The sequence below is a fragment of the Trachypithecus francoisi genome, unplaced genomic scaffold (genome assembly GCF_009764315.1).
Source record: "Trachypithecus francoisi isolate TF-2019V2 unplaced genomic scaffold, Tfra_2.0 Lachesis_group0, whole genome shotgun sequence".
NCBI classification, from domain to species: domain Eukaryota; kingdom Metazoa; phylum Chordata; class Mammalia; order Primates; family Cercopithecidae; genus Trachypithecus; species Trachypithecus francoisi.
Genome location: NW_022681453.1, coordinates 195,258,489 through 195,286,281, shown reverse-complemented (window position 1 = coordinate 195,286,281; position 27,793 = coordinate 195,258,489). Strand labels below are relative to the sequence as shown.

The window sequence follows — 27,793 nt, the reverse complement described above, 5'->3', positions numbered from 1 at the left end:
GTATCAATTTGCCAAATAAAATTGTTAACACAAATTATTTATTTATTTATTTCGAGACTGAGTCTTGCTCTGTGTTACCCAGGCTGGAGTGCAATGGCCAATCTCGACTCACTAGAACCTCCACCTCCCAGGTTCAAGTGATTCTCTTGCCTCAGCCTCGCAAGTAGCTGGGACTACAGGTGCACGCCATCACGGCCAGGTGAATTTTTGTATTTTCAGTAGAGACGGATTTCACTATGTTGGTCAGGCTGGTCTCGAACTCTTGACCTCAGGTGATCTACCCACCTCGGCCTCCCAAAGTGCTGGTATTACAGGTGTGAGCCACCACGCCTGGCTACACAAATTGATTAATAGCAATTTACCAATGTTGCTTGCTAAAACTTTATTCCTCTTTTTTTTTTTTGAGACGGAGTCTCGCTCTGTCACCCAAGGTGGAGTGCAGTAGCACAATCTCAGCTCATTCTAACCTCCACCTTCCAGGTTCAAGAGATTTTCCTGCCTCAGCCTCCTGAGTAGGTGGGATCACAGGCACGCACCATCAAGCCCAGCTAATTTTTGTATTTTTAGTAGAGACGAGGTTTCACCACATTGGTCAGGCTGGTCTTGAACTCCTGACCTCATGATCTGCCTGCCTCGGCCTCCCAAAGTGCTGGGATTATAGGCGTGAGCCACCACGTCTGGCCAAAACTTTATTCCTTTTAGCAATTTGTAGAATGTATAGCAATTTAATTTTTACCAGCTTTCCCAATATTCCATTTATTTATTTATGTTTTCATTTCAGGCAATGTTTATGTCCCAAATGTCAAAAAACATTATAAGGTTGATTTTTCTCTTCCAACCATGTTTTTCTGGTTTTAAAAGTAACCTTTATTTTTAATTAATTTATTAATATAAATTAATGTAATAGAAATTAGGATAATTTCATTATTCTTAGTTAATATGTGCATTATAAGAAACTGAAAAACACAAGAAGTGGAGAACGAAGCCGTCCACAAGCACGAGCAGTTTACAGTTGCCCATGTCCTGCTAGGTCCCGTGTATGCACAGACACAACACCCAATGGATCGTGCTTTTTCACACATCATTCTGCCCAATTTCAAGTCCGTTTTGCTGCCTCCTTGGGATTCTATGACTCTAGTGGCTTGGTTCCCACAGGTATCTCCCTTTGCAAAGCTATGCTTGGAGATTTCTCTGTCATGCTAAGTCAGTGGCTATTGTTTTTCAATTTTGACATCTTTGAAATATGCAGAAGAGGCAGGGCGCGGTGGCTCAAGCCTGTAATCCCAGCACTTTGGGAGGCCGAGACGGGCGGATCACGAGGTCAGGAGATCGAGACCATCCTGGCTAACACGGTGAAACCCCGTCTCTACTAAAAAATACAAAACAACTAGCCGGGCGAGGTGGCGGCGCCTGTAGTCCCAGCTACTCAGGAGGCTGAGGCAGGAGAATGGCGGGAACCCGGGAGGCGGAGCTTGCAGTGAGCTGAGATCCGGCCACTGTACTCCAGCCCGGGCGACAGAGCGAGACCTCGTCTCAAAAATAAATAAATAAATAAATAAATGAAATACTACAGATTCAGTTGAAGCCTCTTATACATCTATGCCTGTGATTTGACTCCTTTCCCTCCCTCTCTAGAACCTGACACGTGTCATTGCTGTGTTTGTTTTTATGCTTTTCTGTAGTGTGGCGGGTCCCTAGCCAAGTTACTAAAGAGTGTGTGTCAGCTGCCTGAATCCTGAAGGCCAGGCCATGAGCCAAGGTCATAGTCCCCAGCAGAGGAGCAGGTGTCCCTTGGAACCAAACATCCTGGAGGGTTTCTAAGAAACTACCAAGAAAAACAGTCCATCGCACACAGAGTGGGCAAAGAGCCAGAAAATTAGCTTAAAGGCAGCTCAAGAGTGTGGCTGGGCATGGTGGCTCACGCCTGTAATCCCAGCACTCTGGGAGGTCGAGGTGGCGGATCACGAGGTCAAGAGATCCAGACCATCCTGGCCAACGGGGTGAAATCCCGTCTCTACTAAAAATACAAAAATTAGCTGTGCTTGGTGGCAGGCGTCTGTAGTCCCAGCTACTCGGGAGGCTGAGGCAGGAGAATCGCTTGAATCCGGGAGGTGGAGGTTGCAGTGAGCTGAGATCCGGCCACTGCACTCCAGCCTGAAGGACAGAGTGAGACTCCGTCTCAAGAAAGAAAGAAAAAGAGTGGGAGACAGTGCAGGTCTCTAACGCCGTCCTGCGGCTGCCCGGGAGGCCTTGCATGTTGGTCCAAATAAACTCGTCTACTCGCCAAGCTGGACTTGTCTCAGTCATTCTTTGGTCTCTCAATCTCTTCCTAGTTTGGGAAAAGACTTTTTCTTTTTTTTTTCTTTTTTTTTTTTTTGAGACGGAGTCTCGCTCTGTCACCCAAGGTGGAGTGCAGTAGCACAATCTCAGCTCATTCTAACCTCCACCTTCCAGGTTCAAGAGATTTTCCTGCCTCAGCCTCCTGAGTAGGTGGGATCACAGGCACGCACCATCAAGCCCAGCTAATTTTTGTATTTTTAGTAGAGACGAGGTTTCACCACATTGGTCAGGCTGGTCTTGAACTCCTGACCTCATGATCTGCCTGCCTCGGCCTCCAAAGTGCTGGGATTATAGGCGTGAGCCACCACGTCTGGCCAAAACTTTATTCCTTTTAGCAATTTGTAGAATGTATAGCAATTTAATTTTTACCAGCTTTCCCAATATTCCATTTATTTATTTATGTTTTCATTTCAGGCAATGTTTATGTCCAAATGTCAAAAAACATTATAAGGTTGATTTTTCTCTTCCAACCATGTTTTTCTGGTTTTAAAAGTAACCTTTATTTTTAATTAATTTATTAATATAAATTAATGTAATAGAAATTAGGATAATTTCATTATTCTTAGTTAATATGTGCATTATAAGAAACTGAAAAACACAAGAAGTGGAGAACGAAGCCGTCCACAAGCACGAGCAGTTTACAGTTGCCCATGTCCTGCTAGGTCCCGTGTATGCACAGACACAACACCCAATGGATCGTGCTTTTTCACACATCATTCTGCCCAATTTCAAGTCCGTTTTGCTGCCTCCTTGGGATTCTATGACTCTAGTGGCTTGGTTCCCACAGGTATCTCCCTTTGCAAAGCTATGCTTGGAGATTTCTCTGTCATGCTAAGTCAGTGGCTATTGTTTTTCAATTTTGACATCTTTGAAATATGCAGAAGAGGCAGGGCGCGGTGGCTCAAGCCTGTAATCCCAGCACTTTGGGAGGCCGAGACGGGCGGATCACGAGGTCAGGAGATCGAGACCATCCTGGCTAACACGGTGAAACCCCGTCTCTACTAAAAAATACAAAACAACTAGCCGGGCGAGGTGGCGGCGCCTGTAGTCCCAGCTTCTCGGGAGGCTGAGGCAGGAGAATGGCGGGAACCCGGGAGGCGGAGCTTGCAGTGAGCTGAGATCCGGCCACTGCACTCCAGCCCGGGCGACAGAGCGAGACCTCGTCTCAAAAATAAATAAATAAATAAATAAATGAAATACTACAGATTCAGTTGAAGCCTCTTATACATCTATGCCTGTGATTTGACTCCTTTCCTCCCTCTCTAGAACCTGACACGTGTCATTGCTGTGTTTGTTTTTATGCTTTTCTGTAGTGTGGCGGGTCCCTAGCCAAGTTACTAAAGAGTGTGTGTCAGCTGCCTGAATCCTGAAGGCCAGGCCATGAGCCAAGGTCATAGTCCCCAGCAGAGGAGCAGGTGTCCCTTGGAACCAAACATCCTGGAGGGTTTCTAAGAAACTACCAAGAAAAACAGTCCATCGCACACAGAGTGGGCAAAGAGCCAGAAAATTAGCTTAAAGGCAGCTCAAGAGTGTGGCTGGGCATGGTGGCTCACGCCTGTAATCCCAGCACTCTGGAGGTCGAGGTGGCGGATCACGAGGTCAAGAGATCCAGACCATCCTGGCCAACGGGGTGAAATCCCGTCTCTACTAAAAATACAAAAATTAGCTGTGCTTGGTGGCAGGCGTCTGTAGTCCCAGCTACTCGGGAGGCTGAGGCAGGAGAATCGCTTGAATCCGGGAGGTGGAGGTTGCAGTGAGCTGAGATCCGGCCACTGCACTCCAGCCTGAAGGACAGAGTGAGACTCCGTCTCAAGAAAGAAAGAAAAAAAGAGTGGGAGACAGTGCAGGTCTCTAACGCCGTCCTGCGGCTGCCCGGGAGGCCTTGCATGTTGGTCCAAATAAACTCGTCTACTCGCCAAGCTGGACTTGTCTCAGTCATTCTTTGGTCTCTCAATCTCTTCCTAGTTTGGGAAAAGACTTTTTCTTTTTTTTTTCTTTTTTTATTTTTTTGAGACGGAGTCTCGCTCTGTCCCCCGGACTGGAGTGCAGTGGCCGGATCTCAGCTCACTGCAAGCTCCGCCTCCCGGGTTTACGCCATTCTCCTGCCTCAGCCTCCTGAGTAGCTGGGACTACAGGCGCCCGTCACCTCGCCCGGCTAGTTTTTTTTTGTATTTTTTAGTAGAGACGGGGTTTCACCGTGTTAGCCAGGATGGTCTCGATCTCCTGACCTCGTGATCCGCCCGTCTCGGCCTCCCAAAGTGCTGGGATTTCAGGCTTGAGCCACCGCGCCCGGCCTGTATTTTTTTTTTTAATGGAATTCCAGGTTTTCTTTGTTATGTTTTCACATATCCATGATCTATAAAGAAGGCTTAGCATTTTTTGCATATTTCTAAACCACATACAGGATATACACACATGCGCGTGTGCCATGAGCTGCTTCTGTCCTGCTGCAACTTCGCGTTCTTGTAATTTGTCCATTCCTAAACATAGAGCTGTCACTTCTTTTTTTATTTTTTATTATACCTTAAGTTCTAGAGTACATGTGCACAACGTGCAGATTTGTTACATATGTCTACATGTGCCATGTTAGTGCGCTGCACCCATTAACTCATCATTTACGTTAGGTATTTCTCCTAATGCTATCCCTCCCCCCTGCCCCCACCTCACGATGGGCCCCAGTGTGTGATGTTCCCCACCCTGTGTCCCAGTGTTCTCATTGTTCTAATTGCTGAACAGCAGGGGCCCCCAACCCCAGCACAGGTGCAAGGCCTGTTAGGAACTGCGTCATACGGCAGGAGGGGAGCAGCAGGCGGCTGAGCAAGTGAAGCTTCAGCTGTATTGACAGCCGCTCCCCATCACTGGCATTACTGCCGGAGCTCCGCCTCCTGTCCCATCAGTGGCGGCACTAGATCTCATAGCAACGTGAACCTCATTGTGAACTGAGCATGCGCGGGATCTGGGCGGGGCACTCCTTATGAGACTCTAACGCCTGATGATCTGTCATTGTTTCCCATCATCCCCAGATGGGACTGTCTCGTTGCAGGAAAACAAGCTCGGACTCCACTGATTCTACATTATGGTGAGTTGTATAATTGTTTCATTATATCTTACAATGTAATAATAATAGAAATAATGTACACAATAAATGTGATGCACTCAAATCATCCCAAACCATCCCCCCACCCCCAGGCCATGAAAAAATGGTCTTCCAGGAAACGGGTCCCTGATGCCAAAAAGGTTGGGGACCGCTGCCGCACAGTATTCCATTTCACCAACGTACTACAGTCTATCAGTTATTCTGTTCACGACCATTTAAGTTGTTTCCCATTTGTGATTACAGAGCTAGAATGAATTCTGTATGTATGTGCTGGAGTCTCTAGAATACATTATGAGAAGTGGCATTCTTGAGTTCTAGCTGATGCTCATCTCCACCTTTGTTAGATATTGCCTAATTGTTCATCACTATCAATATTTCTGTTTCTTCCGCCATCAGTATTTCTGTTGATCAAGCAAGGGACAAAGGCAAGCACCAAAAATAATACACGGTACAGGCATATTTCAACCTGCAGGTGTAGGGGATGCACATAGTGCCCAAGATTCTCACCACTTCATGGGGAAGAGTGCTTAGGCTGGGCAGAGCTGGAAACATCATGTGTTCTGTGGGAATATAAAATTCCTTGTTGCCTCACACATTTATTAAGTATTATGGAGGGCAGGGCGCAGTGGCTCACTCCTGTAATCCCAGCACTTTGGGAGGCTGAGATAGGTGGATCACCTGAAGTCAGGAGTTCAAGACCAGCCTGGCCAACATGGTGAAACCCCGTCTTTGCTAAAAATACAAAAATTATTCGGGCGTGGCAGTGCACGCCTATAATCCCAGCCACTCGGGAGACTGAGGCAGGAGAATTGCTTGTACCCAGGTGGCAGAGGTTGCAGTGAGCCAAGATCACACCAATGCACTCCAGCCTGGGCGACAGAGCAAGACTCTGTCTCAAAAAAAAAAAAAAAAAAAAAAAAAAAGAATTATGGAGGAATCAGAGATCATCTGACCAACGTGGCTTTGCAAGGAAGGTTTCAGCCTTTCTGGCCTAAGAAATAACGTTAGAAACAACCCAGTAATCCAGACAGTTTATACAGGAGGGGGTTTGTAGCCCTCCCTGAAGAGCCAGCTCATTGAAAAAAGACTCACAAAGGTCATCCACTTAACAAACTTGTTTATCCCTCTACATTACACCTCTGGCCCCTCCCTCTACATTACACCTCTGGCCCTGGCGATTTATTAAACAGGTTTTCCGACCTAGGGCTTGTATTAGTTGACAACACTGTGACAAGTTTGCATCACGGGCCATGAAAGGCATAAAAGGTATTTTGAGGCTTTTGTCCATATCTGCAAAGCAAAAGGAGAAATAGTCTTTAAAACATTTTTAATATAGGTTTTTAATCTCTCTAGAATTTATTTTTGTTATGGAGAAAGTAGAAATTTCATTATTGAAAATATATGGTTAACATTTCATCCTGCTCCTGTTTATTGAATATAGCTTATGCTTCCATTGATTTGCAGTGCCTCCTCTGTCACTTATCAAGCTTCCACACATACGTATACATGGGCCAGCTCCTGGACTGTCTGATTCTTTTGACCTCTTTGTCTATACATAGGCTAGTACCATACACTCTTAGTTGTTCTCGTTTTATAATCAGTCTTTGGGTTTTTGTTTTGTTTTAGAGTCAGGGCTTGGTCAGTCACCCAGGCTGTTGTACCGTGGCATGATCATAGCTCACTGTAACCTTGAACTCTTGGGCTTAAGAGATCCCCCCATCTCAGCCTCCCTAGTAGCTGGGACTTCAGGTGTGCACCATGACACCTGGTCAGTCTTTTTTATAGATCTGTTATAATGTTTTAAATAATATTTTTTCTAGGGCTGGAGTCTCACTATGTTACCAAGGCTGGTCTCATATTCCAGGTCTTAAGCATCTTCCTGGGATTACAGGCTGGTATTACAAGCACGAGCCCTGTGATCACGGCTCACTGCAGCCTCTATCTCCTGGGCTTAACTTCTGATCTTGAACTCCTTGGCTCAAGTGATCCTCCCACCTCAACCTCCCAAGTAGTTAGGACTACATGCATACACCACTGTGCTGGTTAATTTTTTTTTGTATTTTTTTGTGCAGACAGAGTTTCACCATGTTGCCCGGGGTGGTCTTGAACTCCTGGGCTCAAGCAGTCCAACTGCCTTGGCCTCCCAAAGTGCTGGGATTACAGGAATAAGCCAGGGTGCCCAGCCCCAGTCTTCATTCTGAAAGAGCAATTCCCTCAAACTTTTGGTTTTAAAAAATTGTTTTGGTTATTCTTGGCCCTTTGCTCTTCTGTATAGATTTTAGAATGTACCTTGTCAAGTCACCAGGAAGTTCTGTTGGGATTTTTATTGAAAATTGAAAATTCAAATCAATGTGCATGTTGAATCAACAGACTAGAGAAGAATTGGTATCTTTATGATGAAATGCATTCTCATCCATGACTGTAGCATATCTCACCATCTTTTGTGTCACTGGATATTGTCTTTGAGGATCCAATAAAAAGATGGGGTTCCCTGCTTGGGTTTGACCCCTATAGAAGCCAAAATATTATCTTTATTGCTGATAGTGATCAGGTTAGAGGATGTAGCTTTAGGTCTGTTAGCTGATTGTTTAGTAGATCAAGGCAACAAATATACAAACAATTTGATAAATATATCTATATATAAAACACCACCAGCAGTTTGCTCCCCAAAAAGAAAAACAGAACTAACAAATCCAGATTATTCTTCCCAAATTTACTATTTAACATCAGTCTGTCCTCCAAGGAGCAGAATGAGTAAAGAGGCAGAGAAACTGAGACTATCACACCAATAGAGGTCCTTGAAATGAATGGAAATCTTAGGAGTAGGAACTAAGCATGCTTTCCTCACAGGCATCTAAGTTGTTTGTGTACAGATCCTTTGTCCATTTAAAAAATGGGTAATTTGGCTAGGTGCGGTGCCTCACGCCTGTAATCCTAGCACTTTGGGAGGTCGAGGTGAGTGGATTGCCTGAGCTCAGGAGTTTGAGACCAGTCTCAGCAACATGGTGAAACCCCGTCTCTACTAACAATATTTTAAAAATTAGCTAGGTATGGTGGTAAGAGCTTGTCATCCCAGCTACTTGGGAGGCTGAGGCACAAGAATTGCTTGAACCTGGGAGGCAGAGGTTGCAGTGAGCTGAGATTGCACCACCGCACTCCAGCCTGGGTGACAGAGTGAGACTCTGTCTCAAAAATAAAAAATAAATAAATAAAAATGGGTAATTTGTCTTTTTATTGTTGAGTTGAGGTCCAACTTATTTACTTCTTTTGTCAATTGGGCTTTTGGTGTCATAGCTAAGAAACCATTGTCTAATTCAAAGTCACAAAGATTTACTCCTTTGTTTTCTTCAAAGGGTTTTATAGTTTGATCTCTTACATTTAGGTCTATGAGAATTTAGAATTTTTTATGGTGTGAGGTAGGAATTCAACTTCATTCTCTTACATGTGGATATTCATGTGAACTATTATCTATTCAATCATTTCTCCTTTACTCTTATTTTCTTCTGAGGCTTTTAAAAGGGGATATATTAGAGACCCAATGTATTGTCTCCATTGCTTAGCTGATGTCACATATTTTTTACTTGAAAAAATGTCTTTATCGTCTTTATTCCTCTGTCATGTCCTAATTCACAAATTTTCTCTTTGTGCTGAGTCTGGAGTTTATTCTATTAGCTTTTTAAAGTCATTAAACATATATCACGTTCCTAAGATTTCTAACCCATTTTTTTCTAATTTAAAAATAAACTAATGAATTTATTGTTTTTGAATATGAAACATAGGCACATGTTACAGAATTCAAAGAATAAAAAATACAATGATGAGGTTATTGGCTTTAAAAATATTTGCCTGTTCTTGTTTCATTTTTGTCAGTTCTTGTTTCATAACTTTGTTTATAATATGTGTTATTTATAGAGGTATAAGTGTGTGTGCAGGGTGCGTTGGTAGAAGACAACATAGGTCACAGCCTGTGCAAGGAAGAACAGTGGGAGGCAAGGCTAAAGAGGTAGGTTGGGGTCAGTTTGTGGACTTTGGAATAAAAGGGAAGAAAATGGTTGTTGAATAGTATGAATCTTAACCATGTAGTCTTTGAAGAATTTTTTTTTTTTTTAACCACGTAATAAACATTGTGCCTTAAGAAGACTAAAATGCTTCAGATACACCAAAGGGAGGAGATGGGTAGTCTAGGCCTCATTAAAAGGCTTCTATCTCAGGTGGGTACCCAACTACCTTATACTTCCTTGATCCCTTTTCACACGCCTGTATGCTGATTATAAGCCAGATGTTTCAGACATTTTGTGCAAAGATTTTAGTGTCTGGCTATACTTAAATGCTCTGTTTTATTACCTACCCCTCAAAGTCCCCTCCTCTCCTGCCCCGATGTGGCCACTCTGAAAGGAGTCCCTCTCCCCGGGATCCAACAGTGTTCTCCCAGCAGGGGGCAGCAGCGGCACATGTCAGGTGCTCAGGGTAGGGTGGGGTGCTATGGGGTGCCCTGTGGGGAGGAACTTGGAGGAGGAAACACATAGAATGGAAAAAGTAAACTAGTTCCTCAGTCCCACTTCAGAGTCAAACCCACACCTGTGGTGAGTTGAGTCACAATATGTTTTCTCTAAAACTGGCAGCCATTTATTTTGGAAGGAGGAAGATGCACTCAATATTATTGAGGACATGGCTTTTTGTTCTTTGCTTTTTCCTAATTTCTTATCCTCTGCTTTGGCCATAAATGTTCTAGTTTCTCTCAATCTTCTCTTTCCCTTCCCTCATGCCCAACATTTTCCCATTTTTTCCCTAATGGTCAGGAGTATAGGTCTGGCCAAATAATCACCTTCTAGTCACTCTGGAAATAAGAAACACAGCATAAGGGAAGGGAAAAGCTGATTGGCTCCCCCAGTTCCTCACCTACCCCAGAGGCATCACATTTATCTCCAAGACTATCATCACCCGGAAGGCAGAGGTCTCTCACAATTTCTTACACATCTCTGAGTTCCCCACTCACTTGCTAGACTGGATGAGAACATAGACACCCACCTGCAATCTGGTCTATAGCTTTGTCCACACACGCATGGCATGTGGAGAAGAAATGCCTGGGGGTAGGACCTGGGGGGCTGGGATCAAAACACTGTAATGAGGGTTCGTTTTGCAGAAATCCCCAGAAATGTGATCTTAGGACCTTCTCACTGCTTCTCCCTGAAATCCACTGTTACAATGCCCTTATACCACGTCGGTACCCCAGTATACCACAGTAGAGGCAGCGTGGTAACTGTGTGACCTCTAACCTAGTCCCACCATGGCCAAGGTGATAAACATGTACATGGGAGTTTATTATCTTGGGCATGGTGGAACTAGGTTAGAGGTCACATAGTTAATTTTGGGCAAGTCACTTGCCTTCTCTGGGCCTCAGGTTTTTTTTTTGTTTTTTTTTTTTTGAGACGGAGTCTCACTCTGTTGCCCAGGCTAGAGTGCAGTGGCGCGATCTCGGCTTACTGTGAGCTCCACCTCCTGGGTTCACGCCATTCTCCTGCCTCAGCCTCCCAAGTAGCTGGGACTACAGGCGCTCCCCACCACGCCCGGCTAATTTTTTTGTATTTCTAGTAGAGACGGGGTTTCACTGTGTTGGCCAGGATAGTCTCGATCTCTTGACCTCGCGATCCACCTGCCTCAGGCTCCCAAAGTGCTGGGATTACAGGCATGAGCCACCGTGCCCGGCCCTCAGTTTTCTTATCTATAAATGGGTATTAACAATGTCTTTCATAAAGACCTCACAGAGGACAGGTGCAGTGGCTCATGCCTGTAATCTCAACACTTTGGGAGGCCAAGGCTGGAGGATTACATGAGGCCAGGAGTTTGAAACCAGCCTGGGCAACATAGTAAGACCCCATCTCCACAAAAAATAAGAATTACCTAGGCATGGTGGTGCATGCCTGTAATCCCAGCTACTTGAGAGGTTGAGACAGGAGGATCACTTGAGTCCAGAAGGTGGAGGCTGCAGTGAGCTGTGATCGTGCCACTGCATTCTAGTATGGTGACAGAGTGAGACCTTGTCTCTAAAAAACAATAATAAATACTTCACAGAATTGAGATACTCAAGGAAGATAATAATGTGAAAAGTTTGCATTTGTGGTGGGGTGTTTTAAAAACATTATTTATCATTTCTAGCTCTTTCTCAAGAGCACTTTGGCCCTTGTCTCATGAGCATATTGCTTGAGTTTAAGCCAAAGAATTAGGTGTTAGGACAGATTGGCTTAAAAAACATCTGTTAATTTATTTTTAGAGATATGGTCTCTCCATGTTGCCCAGGCTGGTCTTGAATTCCTGGCTTCAAGCCATCCTCCTTGCCTCAACCGCAAAGCCTCACTTGCCTCAAAGTGCTGGGATTACAGGCATGAGCCACCAGGCCAGGTCAAACATTTTTTATTTGTAATTATTATGGATACATAATAGTTGTACATTTTTCAAATTGAACTCCTGAGGGGTCCAGGGCCATTGAGAGGAAAAAACCACAGAACCAGGTGGATTTATTTCTAGGGATTTGGCTCCTAGCCCCTTGTCAGGGAAGGTGGCTTCTTTCTTTCCCCAGGGCCAAGAGAGACTCACAGGAAGATGTACCTCTAGAATCCGAGGTCTGAATGAGACCACCAAAGGGTCATTGGTTTTAGGTGCTGTTGTTGTTTGCCCCTCACGTTAAGGCTGCATCGAAACCACTCTAAAGGGATCAGAAAGAATATGGCATATAGTCTGTCTGTTAAATGTTTCCGTGTTCTTTCCTGGTAATTCAGGACTAAGTTTGTTTTACAGTGAGTTCTTCTTTTCAGCCTTTTGGCTGCAATTGAGGGTTGCAAATGCTTCCAGGGTCGTCTATTCATCTTTATATCCTGTCCAAACCCAGCACAGTCAGGCCCTAGGGTCCCACCTGTTGAACTGCATTGTTCTGCTTTCCCTGGAGCTAGGAAATAAGCTGGTCACTGTTTTTTGTTGGCTTTAAATACACTATTTGCAAAGTTCAAAACAAACCTTATGATCATTTGGCCATTGTTGGCTTGAAATACAGTATTTGCAAAGTTCAAAACAAACCTTATGATCATTTGGCTTGTGGCTTCTCTCCTAAATCTCCCTCCTTTTGGAATGGTCAGGATGGCAGGAGGACGTGCCAAGACTGAGCTTCTGTTTCTGTTCAAGGACAGTCCCTGCCATGGCTTCGTTGAGCTGCCCTCCCTTTTCTTATCAAATGAAATCAGCCACCACAGGAAATTGGCTTCTCCAGATTGTAGGAGACAGGAAGCAGCACCACAAAGCAGGGCCCAGGGAGGGAAGCCAGAGATGAGAGAAACAGCTCAAGTTCCAGCTCAGTCAGTGCCTGGCCCCCACCTTGCTTTCTGCCTCCCTGTCTCGTTCTGACCATCTCCAGTCTGATCTACTCTTCTCCTGGGTCCTGGTGTCTGAGGCTGAAAGGTGCCGTAGTAGAAGTTATGTCAAGGCCAGCCTCCCTCCCCACTCAGTCACTCCCAACAAGCCTTCCAGCGTGTGCTTGACCCTTCCAGGGATGGACATTTTACTGCTTCCCGTAAGAAACCAGCTCCGTTTTGCCTTTTATCCATCTGAAACCTCCCTCCTCCAGTGTTCTTCCTTCGGTCCCCGTGGGCCCACTTTTCCACGGGACAGCCCTTTCCACACCTGAGTCTCCAGGCTCAGCCCTTCCGGGGAGGCCTGTTGGTGGAGGCATGAGTTTCTCAGAAACTCAACCAGAGGGAGTCAGGAAGGGGTCGAAGCAGGAAGGAAAGGCGAACACAATGCTACTCCTTTCCTTGCCGAGGAGTTACGTGCGGTGGCTTGAGCTTGATGTTTACTACAACCTCAGCATGCTTTTCCGCTGCGCGCCTAGTGCCTTACGGGAAGAGTCTTCTCTTTTAGCTCACTTCGTTAATTTTTTATGAAATATTTAAACACACGTAGAAAGGTATCATGACATTCCACTCCTAAATACTTCAGTATGTATCTTTAAGACATAAGAATATTGGCCGGGCGCGGTGACTTATGCCTGTCATCCCAGCATTTTGGGAGGCCGAGGCGGGCGGATCACCTGAGGTCAGGAGTTCAAGACCAGCCTGGCCAACATGGTGAAACCCCATCTCTACCAAAAATACAAAAATTAGCCGGGCGTGGTGGCGGGCGCCTGTCATCCCCGCTATTCCAGAGGCTGAGACAAGAAAATCGCTTGAACCTGGGAGGCTGAGGTTGCAGTGAGCCAAGATCGCACCATTGCACTCCAGCGTGGGTGACAGAGTGAGACTTTGTCTCAAAAAAAAAAAGGAATATTTTTCTGCATAGCCAAAATCAAAATATAACACTCAACAAAATTAACTGTAACGTCCTAGCATTATTTAATACTTAATCCACAAAATTTCCCCAGTTGATTCCAAAATGTCCTTTACTGCTGTTTTGTTCAAACCAGGATCCAATCCAGGACCATGCATTTCATTTTGTTGTGATGGAACTTAGGACTCTTTTATGGATGACGCTGATAAACAGAAGAAAGCTTCCTTGTTAAAGTGCTCTCTTTTAAAAAATTCCTATCAGGGCCCGGTGCAGTGGTCACACCTGTAATCCCAGCCCTTTGGGAGACTGAGGTGGGCGGATCACCTGAGGTCAAGAATTCAAGACCAGCCTGGATAATGTGGTAAAACCCTGTCTCTGCTAAAAATACAAAACTTAGCTGAGCCTGGTGATGCACACCTGTAATCCCAACTACTTGAGACACTGAGGCAGTAGAATGGCTTGAACCCGGGAGGCAGAGGTTGCAGTGAGCTGAGATCACACCACTGCTCTCTAGCCTGGGCAACAGAGCAAGACTCCATCTCAAAATAAAATAAAATAAAATAAAATAAAGTAAAATAAAATAAGTAATCAGGCTGGGCAAAGTGGCTCACTCCTGCAATCCCAGCACTTTGGGAGGCTGAGTGGGAAAGATCGCTTGAGCCCGGGAGTTTGAGACCAGCCTGGGCAACCTCATCTCCTCAAAAAATACAAAAATTAGCTGGGTGAGGTCTGTCGCCCAGTTTGGAGTGCAGTGGCACGATCTTGGCTCATTGCAACTTCTGCCTCCTGGGCTCAAGCAACTCTCCTGCCCTAGCCTCTGGAGTGTGCACCTCCTAGGCATGCCTGTGGTCCCAGCTACTTGAGAGGCTGAGGTGCGAGGATCCTTTGAGTCCAGGAGGCAGTGGTTTCAGCAAGCTGAGATCATGCCACTGCACTCTAGCTTGAGCCACAGAACCAAACCCCGTCTCAAAAAAAAAAAAGAAAAAGCAAGAAACAAAAAGAAAAACCAAACCAAATAAAATACGTATCATATATCATCAACATAGTTCATCACGCCATTATTATATCATGGATATAGTTCACATTACACATCACGAGACAGTTGTACCACTCAGATGTCAGACGCTGTGAACCTTCTACTTGAGACAGTTAAATTCAAGAATAATTTTTTCGGTCGGGCGCGGTGGCTCACATCTGTAATCCCAGCACTTTGGGAGGCTGAGGTGGGCAGATCCTCTGAGGTCAGGAGTTCGAGACCATCCTGGCCAACATGGTGAAACCCCATCTCTACTAAAAATACAAAAATTAGCTGGGTGTGATAGCCGGCGCCTATAATCCCAGCTACTGGGGAGGCTGAGGTGGGAGAATGGCTTGAGCCCAGGAGGCAGAGGTTGCAATGAGCCAAGATCGTGCCACTGCACTCCAAACTGGGTGACAGAGCAAGACTCCGTCTCAAAAAAATTAGATTTAAAAAAAATAAAAAAGGATAAATTTTACCAAAAAAAAAAAAAAACTCCTGACCTCATGATCCGCCTGCCTTGGCTTCCCAAAGTGCTGGGATTACAGACGTGAGCTATAGTGCCTGACCAAGAATAATTTTTTTCAAGAAATATTCAATCTACAGAGTCCCAGTAACGGAGGTAACAAACATACACATAGTAGCATTTCATATTCATGAATTTGTTCACCTTCGGAACAATGGAAATTCAGTTTTTTCTTTTTTCTTTTCTTTCTTTTTTTTTTTTTTTTTGAGTGGAGTCTTGCTCTGTTGCCCAGGCTGGAGTGCAATGGCACAATCTTGGCTCACTGTAACCTCCACCTCCTGGGTTCAAGCGATTCTCCTGCCTCAGCCTCCCGAGTAGCTGGGATGACAGGCATGCACCACCATGCCTGGCTAATTTTTTTTTTCTTTTTTGGATTTTTAGTAGAGATGGGGTTTCTCCCTGTTGGTCGGGCTGGTCTCAAACTCCCGACCTCAGGTGATCCACCTGCCTTGGCCTTCCACAGTGCTGGGATTACAGGCGTGAGCCACCACGCCTGGCCAAGTGATGTTTATTTGAAAGTCACAATTGGTCAGAAAAAGAAAAGGCAGATATGTTGGGATTCTCAAGGACATGTATATAGAGAAAGAGATGTTTCTAAGGAATTGGCTCGCATCGATGATGGAGGTTGGCTAGTCCAAAATCTGCAGCGTGAGCTCGCAGGCTGGAGGACTCCTCTTCCTCCGGGGAGCACTGTCTTTTTGCTTCAGGCCTTCAGCGGACTGGACGGGGCCACTCGCATTGTGGAGGGTGAATCTGCTTTGCTTGAAATCCACTGATTTAAATATTAATCTTACCCAAAAATATCCTCACAAAGACATCCAGAATAATGTTTAACCACATACTGCTCTGAAAAGTCAATGGGTTCATTTTTTTTTTCTATTAAAAAACCCCACCACGTATCTGGGCACTGTGGCCCAGCTAAACTGAAACGTAAAATTAAGATATCACCGCAGCGCTGAGAGAGATGGAGTTTCCATCTCTGCTACTGTGTTCTGTTCTTGTGTAAAAATGTAACACTTAGGGCCTCAGTTTTCCTCTCTGTAAAACAAAGGGTTTGAACTAAAAGATCTCTAAGTTTCCTTCCAGCTTTAAAGTTCTTTCAAAAATTGTAGTAGGCTGGGCACAGTGGCTCGCACCTGTAATCACAGCACTCTGGGAGGCCGAGGCGGGCAGATCACTTGAGGTCAGGAGTTCGAGACCAGCCTGGCCAACATCGTAAAACCCCATCTCTACTAAAAACACAAAAATTAGCTGGGTGTGGTGATGCGCACCTGTAATCCCAGCTACTCAGAAGACTGAAGCAGGATAATTGCTTGAACCTGGGAGGTGGAGGTTGCAACCTTGTGATCCACCCGCCTCGGCCTCCCAAAGTGCTGGGATTACAGTCATGAGCCACCACGCCCAGCCTTGTGTGTGTGTTTGATAGCAGCCATCCTAATGGGTATAAGGCGATATCTCATTAAGATTTTGATTTGCATTTTCCTAATGATTAGTGCTGTTGAGCATCTTTTCATAGGTTTGTTAGTTATTTGTATATCTGTTTTGAAGAATTGTCTACTCAAGCCCTTTGCCCATTTTTTTCATAATTGAGATTTTATTGGTTGAGGATCAGTACAGACATTTCAGTTTGTACACAATTCTTAACATATGTAACGAAATTCTAAAAAGCCATGCAGGCCGGGCGCGGTGGCTCAAGCCTGTAATCCCAGCACTTTGGGAGGCCGAGACGGGCGGATCACGAGGTCAGGAGATCGAGACCATCCTGGCTAACACGGTGAAACCCCGTCTCTACTAAAAAAATACAAAAAATTAGCCGGGCGAGATGGCGGGCGCCTGTAGTCCCAGCTACTCGGGAGGCTGAGGCGAGAGAATGGCGTAAACCCGGGAGGCGGAGCTTGCAGTGAGCTGAGATCCGGCCACTGCACTCCAGCCTGGGCGACAGAGCGAGACTCCGTCTCAAAAAATAAATAAATAAATAAAAAATAAAAAGCCATGCATTGTAATTCTTTTTTAAAGTTATTCCAGTGACTTTCCAGCTTAAAATTTGGTAGCAAATTTTCCTTAAGAGGCTATCAAGTACCAGTATCTTCACATGTTGGTTAGCTGTTACATATGGCCCACCAGTTCACAGCTGAATAGCATGTACACTACACATTTAAATTTGTAACCTTTCACAGCACAGTAACAAAGTTATTAGGCAAACAGGACCACCACAACTAAAGATGTTACAGAGTGCACACAATTCTGACAGGGACCGCCATGATCAAGGAGTGGTTTTCTGTAGGAAATAATTCTACTAAAAAACAACACGGGAATAGAAGTAATTTAAAATGTTCAAGACATTAAATACAGGACTGACTCCATATTGCCATTCAATATGCTTTGTATTCTAGGATATAAAAACTAACCCCCCATCTATGGAATGTTAAGCTGACACCAGAGACAGTCAAAGCCTCCCATAATTCAATATCCCACACTAGTTTCTGGTTGTACCAAAAAATAAACAACCAGCAAATGATTTCACCTCTTAAAGCATTTACACTTAAAAAATGGGATGAGGTGGGATTCCCTCCTTCTTAAAAATGTTTCTAGAGCTACTAAAAAACTTGCATTTACAAAATAGTTGATAAAAATATTCCTCTGGATTGTACAAGAAGGGAGAGAGGCACTACTGGTGAGACATGGTATATGGTATTAATCAGACGTGGCTTCTTTCTCTCCTGCTTCATCAGAGGCTGGACTCTCCTCAGTTTTCATTTCCCCGTTTTCTGCAGGTAAATCTTCTTTAGTTTCTTGGTTAGCCACTTCGGCCTGTTTTCCCTTTGCTCCCTTTTTCCCTTTTGTTTGCACTTTTTTATCTGAAGATTTATCCTTCCCTGCTGCCTTTTTCGGCTTCGCTTCCACTTTTGCAGGAGGTTTAGCTGACAGCAGCGCTCATCTCCTCTTGGGCTCTTCCTTGGCGGCCCCTTCGGCGGAGCTGACCTGTGGGGAGAAGGAGACGCACGAATGGACGCGGGCCGCAGTCCCAGGACCTGCGCGCCCGCCCGGCCCGGAGAACAATCCCTTTGCCCATTTTTAAGTGAGGTTATTTGTTTATGTTGTTGAGTTATAAAAGTTCTTGATCTATTCTGGATATTAACTCATCAGATACGTGATTAACAAATGTTCTCTCCGTCTAGTGGTTTGTCTTATCCCTCTGTTGACTGCCTCCTTTAATGCGCATAAACTCCTCTAAGCCTATGAAATTTGGGGTTGCAACTCTTTCTCCCAGCTTTGACCCATAGCTGCAGGCTGAGGACCTTAACCTCTCTGTCCTGAATGAGCGGTATTCCTGCCCTCCTACCTCTTTGATGATAGGTATTTCAGAATAGAACTCTAAGTTCTTACTGCTGGAATCGACTTTGGAATTCTTGTCCAACCTCATTTTACTGATGGACAAACAAGGCCCTTTGTGAGCAACAGAGCTGGATCTAAAGTGAGAGCTTCTCTCTCCATCCAGCACTCTCCTCACTGTGATGCAGCTTGACAAGTCAGCTGGTTGTTTTAATGAACTCCTCAGGAAACATAAGCAATTCGAGGAAAAGACAACCAGGCTATTAAGAGGGAATTTTATCCTATTGAAACTCTGTTATGGGGAAACGTGTGTGTTTGTTATAGGTAATCTATTTACATTTTCAAAAATCTTTTTACTTTCTAAAAGTAACTACATAAATTCTAGGACTGTGAGTGCTGTTTTCTGGTAAATGGGGAGTTGCTTAGACCCAGGAATGAGGGATGGAGACCAGTGGTCTCCTGTGGATGAAGTATAAACAGTAATTCTTCTTTTGTTTTTGAGACGGAGTCTCGCTCTGTCGCCCAGGCTGGAGTGCAGTGGCGCGATCTTGGCTCACTGCAAGCTCCATCCCCAGGTTCACGCTATTCTGCCTCAGCCTCCCGAGTAGCTGGGACAACAGGCGCCGGCCACCATGCCCAGCTACTTTTTTTTTTTTTTTGTATTTTTAGTAGAGACGGGGTTTCACCATGTTAGCCAGGATGGTCTCAATCTCCTGACCTTGTGATCTGTCCCCCTCAGCCTCCCAAAGTGCTGGGATTACAGGCGTGAGCCCCCGCGCCCGGCCATATAAACAGTAGCTCTTCTAAGGGATCAGTACTAACCTTGGAAAGAAGAGGAACATAATTTTTCTCTGTGCAGCCTCTACCCTCTTCTGATGAAAGCACCTGCTTTTCTTGAGGGCCTGCTTCTCCATAAACATGAGCCCGTGTCATTTGGTGGAACTTCAGGAATCGGCATATGAGTCAGTCCAGAAAAATCCGCACATCCCATCGGCCAGCCACAACGAGTCATTACAGAAGAGACGTTTGACCCCAGGTCACACCAAGGGGATTCCGTCCTGGGACTTTTGCTGCACTATTTTGAAAGAGGCTCTCTTTCCCCTGGTATTGCTAAACTAGCAGGACATGGGCCTGAAACTGCCAGAACGCACCTTGATGCCACCCAGGTAGTCAGGGAAGAGCAGGGCTGAGAGCTGGAGACACAGATTCCTGAAAGCATTGTTTGAGCGTGCAGATCCAGTCTTGCCTTAAATCAGACTTTTTAGTAACATGAGCCGATCAGTTCCTCTGCTACACCAGTTTGAGTTTAACTCATCATTAATCATTAGTTAATAAGTGTAATCATTTAAACACTAATGATTAAAATAGTCCTCATTAGTCCAGATTGTACTTTAAGTTGGTTGCATACATTATCTGGAGGAGAGTATAAAAATAATAGGCTATCAGTAGTGAGAGTAATATTAAGTTCTTTTAGGTAATAAAAAGTCAAACTGATGGGAAAAGTTCTGTGGGAAATTGTGTGAAGCTATGTTAACAGTAAGAAAAGTGACTAGGTTTTGCTGTAAGTAAATGGATGGTCACACTTTCGGGAAATAATAATTTAAATTCTATTTCTAGTATGACAAGTGGCAAGGCAAAGAATGAGTCATGAAGGGCTCTTTAAGAACATACAGTGCAAAGATGCTACTGCACCGTAACATGTTAGAAAAGTATAATAGAACTAAACGTAACGTGATGGATGGTGAAAACGTATAAAAACAAACAAACAAAAGGTGGCCAGATGCAGCGGCTCACGCCTGTAATCCCAGCACTTTGGGAGGTCGAGGTGGGTGGATCACTTGAGGTCAGGAGTTCGAGACCAGCCTGGCCAACATGGTGAAACTCCATCTCTACTTAAAAATAGAAAAAAAAAAAAAAATTAGCCGGCATGGTGGCAGGCGCCTGTAATCCCAGCTACTCAGGAGGCTGAGGGAGGAGAATCACTTGAATCCAGGAGGCAGAGGTTGCAGTGAGCCAAGATCATGCCACTGCACTCTAGCCTGGGCAGCACAGCAAGGATCTGTCTCAACACAACACAAAACAAACAAAACCAATAGGTAACATTCATCCCACTGTTGTGTAGACTCACAATGGGTCGAATGTATTCTGTCCGAGCTTCCAGGTCCACGGTCCACCCCCTCCCACCCTGCTCTCCTCTCAGCAGACCTGTGTCCTTTGGCTTCTAGCTGGAGTCCCTAACAGGATCCCCGTCAGGGAGGAGGGAGTGGTTGTGTGTGTTCCCCTGGTTTCCTCCTACAGGGGCTTCCTCAGGGAGCTGCTTCCCTAGATCACAGGTCACAGGGCTTCCCAAGGAGCCTCTCCATGGCGCGTGCGGACTCTGCCTTTTGGGTTCAGAGGTCACAGGGCTTCCCAAGGAGCCTATCCATGGCGCGTGCGGACTCTCGCCTTTTGGGTTCTGATCACCGTTGCCTCCCCAAGACCTGGGGATAGTAACAGCCCTTTGGGGCAAGTCCTGGGTTCCCGCATTCCCATGACCACACTGTGTACTGGTCCCTTTATTAAACCCTCCTCGAACTGCCTAGCTTGCAGGTGCCAACTCTTTCCTATAATATGACATCATATGTCATCATGCACATTTTTTTTTTTTTTTTGAGACGGAGTTTTGCTCTGTCGCCCAGGCTGGAGTGCAGTGGCGCCATCTCAGCCGTTCACTGCAACCTCCGCCTCCTGGGTTCAAGCGATTCTCCTGCCTCAGCCTCCTGAGTAGCTGGGATTACAGGCGCATACCACCACGCCCGGCTAATTTTTGTGTTTTTAGTAGAGATAGGGTTTTGCCATGTTGGCCAGGCTGGTCTCGAACTCCTGACCTCAGGTGATCCACACGCCTCGGCCTCCCAAAGTGCTGGGACCACAGGCGTGAGCCACAACGCCCGGCCGCACAATACAGATTCTATGTCCACATTTGGAAAATTACCTTTGATTGTGAGTGTTCAGCCTCAAGAAAACAGCAAGGCAGGCAAAGTCTAAAGGAGGGGAAGTGAAGAGTTCAAGAGGTGGGAGTGTGCAGCCATGTCGGGACCGACATGGCTTACAATCTCCACATTAATCACTTACAGGTTTGATTATAGACTAGAATATTAGTATAGGGAGCACATCTTAAACCTGGAGATATGCTTTAAATAAATGAAATGGAGTATTACCTATGCAGAAGGTTGTACACTCATGAAATTCATTACTCTAAGAGGCAGTACAATTTGAAAGTAAAAATCAATTCCAAATGATTTAAATACACAAATGAAGGAATTTTAAGTCACCCAGGGAAACCTGAATTTTGAGGTTAATATCAAGATATGAGAGAGTTAAATGGACTAGAGCTGATCTGGAAATTCTTATGTTTAATAATAAAGGAAATTTTGAACATAAATAAAACTTACGTTAGCTTCTCATTTTCCACCTTAGCTGGCACTTCTGAAAACATACACCTTATATAATACATTTACCTCTCTCATTTGAATTCTGAGCTACTATCTGCTGCCCTCTCAGGAGGTTTTAACCTGGAGTCCATGGATTCTAGGGGGTCTGTGGATAGAATTGTATTTCAACATAGTCTATTTCTTCTCCTTGAGTACGTATTTCATTTTCTACATTTAAAAACATGATTCTGAGGAGTCCACAGGAGTTGCCAGAGTACCAGAGGGTTGTGTGGCAAGATGAAGTTTAAGATTCCCTTGTAGGCCAGGTGCGGTGGCTCATGCCTGTAATCCCAGCACTTTGGGAGGCCGAGGTAGGCAGATCACCTGAGGTCAGGAGTTTGAGACCAGCCTGACCAACATGGTGAAACCCCATCTCTACTAAAAATACAAAAATTAGCCAGGTGTGGTGGTGCACACTGTAGTCTCAGCTCCTCGGGAGGCTGAGGCAGGAGAATCACTTGAACCTGGCAGGCGGAGGTTGCAGTGAGCCGAGATCACGCCACTGCACTCCAGCCTGGGTGAAAGAGTGAGACTCCATCTCGAAAAAAACAAAGATTCCCTTGTAGACCAAACCAGTTGTCTGGGTTTCCCAGGGCACTGCCTTTCTTCACAATTCTTGTAAGGGTCCTGGTTAACAGGGCACTTCCCAGCCTTTGGAGAGACAGGGATCTCTTTCCACTTTGGTGTGGATGCAGAAGCACAGAGACTAGAGTTGAGGCAGAAATGAGTAAGAAGCTCTCCCAGCCCAGGGCCTGTTTGGGAAGGAGGAAGCTGAGCTGCCAGGGTCATCTTCCAGGCCCAGCACAAGCAGCACCTCCCTTCTCTGACTGCTGCCAACATAGACTCTCTCTGCAGTTCCACTCCCTGATCCCATCCTGCATGACTGGATACACTTTTGGACCAAGCACTGAGACAAAACTGAATTTAAAAATTTAAATTAGGCCAGGTGCAGTGGCTCACGCCTGTCATCCCAGCACTTTGGGAGGCCAAGGTGGGCAGATAACCTGAGGTTGGGAGTTTGAGACCAGCCTGGCCAACATGGATAAACCCCATCTCTACTAAAAATACAAAATTAGCCGGGTATGGTGGCACACCTGTAATCCCAGTTACTCAGGAGGCTGAGACAGGAGAATCACTTGAACCAGGGAGGCGGAGGTTGCAGTGAGCCGAGATGGCACCATTGCACTCCAGCCTGGGCAACAAGAGCAAAAATCCATCTCAAAAAAAAAAAATACAAAAATTAGCTGGGTGTGGTGGCACGCGCCTGTAATCCCAGCTACTCAGGAGGCTGAGGCAGGAGAATTGCTTGAACCCAGGAGGCAGAGGTTGCAGTGAGCTGAGATCGCACCACTGCACTCCAGCCTGACAAAGACAAGTTCTTGAGAACAAAAGGTTCTTTAGTTCCCTACACGGGCCCCTAGTGACCACTGCCATCTCATTAATAAATGGCTTTGATTCTTGGGCTCAGTAAACAAAATAGCTTGTGGCGTGTGGAACTGAGTGTCTTGACACTTTTGAAAATTGTACTAAATGCTTGTCTCCAGAGGTTTGGCCCTTAGACAATGCCTGGAGGGAAATTTATTTGCAAAACTCCCCACTCTCTGGAAAATCATTTGTTCTGGTCAGATTCCTGGAATTCATATATAGATACTGGGATATCTCACAACTGGTGTCCGTCACAGTTTTTTCTGCCACTTTGGGTTAAGTTTTCCTCCGGGCGTTTCAGTTCTAAGAATGCTCCCTTTGACAGAGAAAACAGAAGCAACATACAGGCTGAGGAGTTCTGCTTTCTCTTGTCACCCACCAACATGACAACATTGACCGCAAACAGCGTATCCCCTTTTTTGCTTTGAATATGGCTTTACGAAGCCCTTGTACGGGCCTCAATCCACGTGAGGCTTTCACTTTCTCGGAAGCACACTGCCATTTGTTCCATCTTACGTTCCTCTGCAGGCAAAAGCACCCTCTGTTCAGCTCAGGCCCACCTTCTCCTACAGTCACATCAACAAACATCTGCAACCTTGGGTTTCTTTAAGCCCCGTCCTGCTTTTTTGCTGAATTGAGATTTCACTGGCACAGTGAATGTTCTTAGGAAGTACTCAATTCTTGAGCATCTTTCCAACGTCTCAAGCCATGGTATGTTATTTTAATTGGTAAAATCCAGGGACCGTGTCTAACTGGGCCCTGCCATTTCTCTCGCTATTATATACTGGAAGAAGACACAGTTGCTTTCTCCCAAGCTTCCTGTCATTTCTACTTTGCCAACCAATTCCTCCTTTTGGCCAAATTTAGTTCAGAGTGGCAGTTCCCCTTACTACTTCCTCTACTCTCTGGAAGATGAAATTGTCAGCATGCAATAATAATAGCTGACGCCTACTGAGTTCTTTCTGTGCCAGAGGCACCTTTACTATGAGGAAGCAGGGGCACGGAGATGCGAAGTGTCTTGCTCAAGTTCATCCATCTGGCAGGTGGCGGGGTGTGGGCATTCGAGCCAGGGTCTGACTCCAGAGCCCAAGTTCTGTTTCTTGCTCTACGCACCTGAAATTGAAGACTGATTTCAGCTGGACAGACTTTCATTATTATTATTATTATTATACTTTAAGTTCTAGGGTACATGTGCACAACATGCAGGTTTGTTACATATGTCTACATGTGCCATGTTGGTGTGCTGCACCCATTAACTCGTCATTTACATTAGGTATTTCTCCTAATGCTATCCCTCCCCCAGTCCCCCACCCCACGACAGGCCCTGGTGTGTGATGTTCCCCTTCCTGTGTCCAAGTGCTCTCATTGTTCAATTCCCACCTATGAGTGAGAACATGCGGTGGGTGGTTTTCTGTCCTTGCGATAGTTTGCTCAGAATGATGGTTTCCAGCTTCATCCATGTCCCGACAAAGGTCATGAACTTATCCTTTTTTTATGGCTGCATAGTATTCCATGGTGTATATGTGCCACATTTTCTTTTTTTTTTTTTTTTTTTGAGACGGAGTCTCGCTCTGTCGCCCAGGCTGGAGTGCAGTGGCCGGATCTCAGCTCACTGCAAGCTCTGCCTCCCGGGTTTATGCCATTCTCCTGCCTCAGCCTCCCGAGTAGCTGGGACTACAGGTGCCCGCCACCTCGCCCGGCTAGTTTTTGTATTTTTTAGTGGAGACGGGGTTTCACCATGTTAGCCAGGATGGTCTCGATCTCCTGACCTCGTGATCCGCCCGTCTTGGCCTCCCAAAGTGCTGGGATTACAGGCTTGAGCCACCGCGCCCGGCCATGCCACATTTTCTTAATCCAGTCTGTCATTGATGGACATTTGGGTTGGTTACAAGTCTTTGCTATTATGAATAGTGCCACAGTAAACATACATGTGCATGTGTCTTTATAGCAGCATGATTTATAATCCTTTGGGTATATACCCAGAAATAGGATTGCTGGGTCAAATGGTATTTCTAGTTCTAGATCCTTGAGGAATCGCCACACTGTCTTCCACAATGGTTGAACTAGTTTACAATCCCACCAACAGTGTAAAAGTGTTCCTATTTCTCCACATCCTCTCCAGCACCTGTTGTTTCCTGACTTTTTAATGATTGCCATTCTAACTGGTGTGAGATGGTATCTCATTGTGGTTTTGATTTGCATTTCTCTGATGGCCAGTGATGATGAGCATTTTTTCATGTCTGTTGGCAGCATAAATGTCTTCTTTTGAGAAGTGTCTGTTCATATCCTTTACCTACTTTTTGATGGGGTTGTTTGATTTTTTCTTGTAAATTTGTTTAAGTTCTTTGTAGGTTCTGGATATTAGCCCTTTGTCGGATGGGTAGATTGCAAAAATTTTTTCCCATTCTGTAGGTTGCCTGTTCACTCTGATGGTAGTTTCTTTTGCTGTGCAGAAGCTCTTTAGTTTAGATACCATTTGTCAATTTTGGCTTTTGCTGCCGTTGCTTTTGGTGTTTCAGACATGAAGTCCTTGCCCATGCCTATGTCCTGAGTGGTATTGCCTAGGTTTTTTGCTAGGGATTTTCTGGTTTTAGGTTTGACATTTAAGTCTGTAATCTGTCTTGAATTAATTTTTGTATAAGGTGTAAGGAAGGGATCCAGTTTCAGCTTTCTACATATGGCTAGCCCGTTTTTCCCAGCTGGACAGACTTTCAGCAGGTCCAAGGATGTCAAGATCTCCCATCAGCATCTCCCCACCTTGGGGCTGCCTTTGTGATAGGGATGGGTCTGTGGTCTCTTTCCTGAGTCTGGCTGTGAGAGCTGGGTAACTCCCACTGTAGTGGACAGAGATATACCTGTCTGGTATCTCTTCTTGTCTTCCACCCTTAGCCTTCTATCCCTGTGACCTACGACCCCACACTCCCTTCACTCCTCACAGGGCTTTCTTGGTTACTTCCAGGATGTCTTCATGTTCTCCCCGGACGATTCATGCAGGCAGGCTTTTCTTAAACACCTTTTCTTCTTCCTGCCTGTGGACCATCTTACACTCATTGTAGACGTGGCTGGCAGAGTAAATGGTGGCCTCGCCTGTGGACCATCTTACACTCATTGTAGACGTGGCTGGCAGAGGGTAATGGTGACCCCGCCTGTGGACCAACTTACACTCATTGTAGATGTGGCTGGCAGAGGGTAATGGTGGCCCCGCCTGTGGACCATCTTACACTCACTGTAGACGTGGCTGGCAGAGGATAATGGTGGCCCCGCCTGTGGACCATCTTACACTCACTGTAGACGTGGCTGGCAGGAGGATAATGGTGGCCCCGCCGTGGACCATCTTACACTCACTGTAGACGTGCTGGCAGGAGGATAATGGTGGCCCCGCCTGTGGACCATCTTACACTCACTGTAGACGTGGCTGGCAGGATGATAATGGTGGCCCCGCCGGTGGACCATCTTACACTCACTGTAGACGTGGCTGGCAGGAGGATAATGGTGGCCCCGCCTGTGGACCATCTTACACTCACTGTAGACGTGGCTGGCAGGAGGATAATGGTGGCCCCGCCTGTGGACCATCTTACACTCACTGTAGACGTGGCTGGCAGGAGGATAATGGTGACTCCGCCTGTGGACCATCTTACACTCACTGTAGACGTGACTGTCAGAAGGTAATGGTGACCCTGCCTGTGGACCATCTTACACTCACTGTAGACGTGACTGGCAGAAGGTAATGGTGACCCCGCCTGTGAACCATCTTACACTCACTGTAGACGTGACTGGCAGGAGGTAATGGTGACCCCGCCTGTGGACCATCTTACACTCATTGTAGACGTGGCTGGCAGAGGATAATGGTGACCCCGCCTCTGGGACCACTTGATTGGTGGTGGGTTCCCAAGTGGAACAGTTCTTCTTTGTGGATACCTCTCTAAATGGTTCTGCTCCTTTTCTCCCTAAATTTCAGTAAGTTTTGGAAATGCCACATTTTCTGGGTTAAGTAATCTCGTTTTAACTAAATGGCTCTCCAAGGCTGCTTCTCTTCCATAGTTATTGAGAATACATCTCACTTTGCCCCACTTAATAAAAACCCTGCAGTCACAATAAAAACAACAAACACGGAGTTCTTAATACGCGTCAGGTGCTGTGTCTAAGGGTTTACAGGATTGATTTGTTAAGTTTTTCACAATTCCATGAAGTAGGTGCTCTTATTATCACCATTTTACAGATGTGGAAATGGAGGCACAGAGAGGCCACACCACTACTGAACAGGGCAT

General features: G+C 45.5%; 1 pseudogene; it reads right to left on the bottom strand.

Moving 5' to 3' along the window:
- Window positions 1-17,285: 17,285 nt before the first annotated feature.
- On the bottom strand, window positions 17,286-27,158 carry LOC117078946 (annotated as a pseudogene).
- Between the last annotated feature and the right edge of the window lie 635 nt (window positions 27,159-27,793).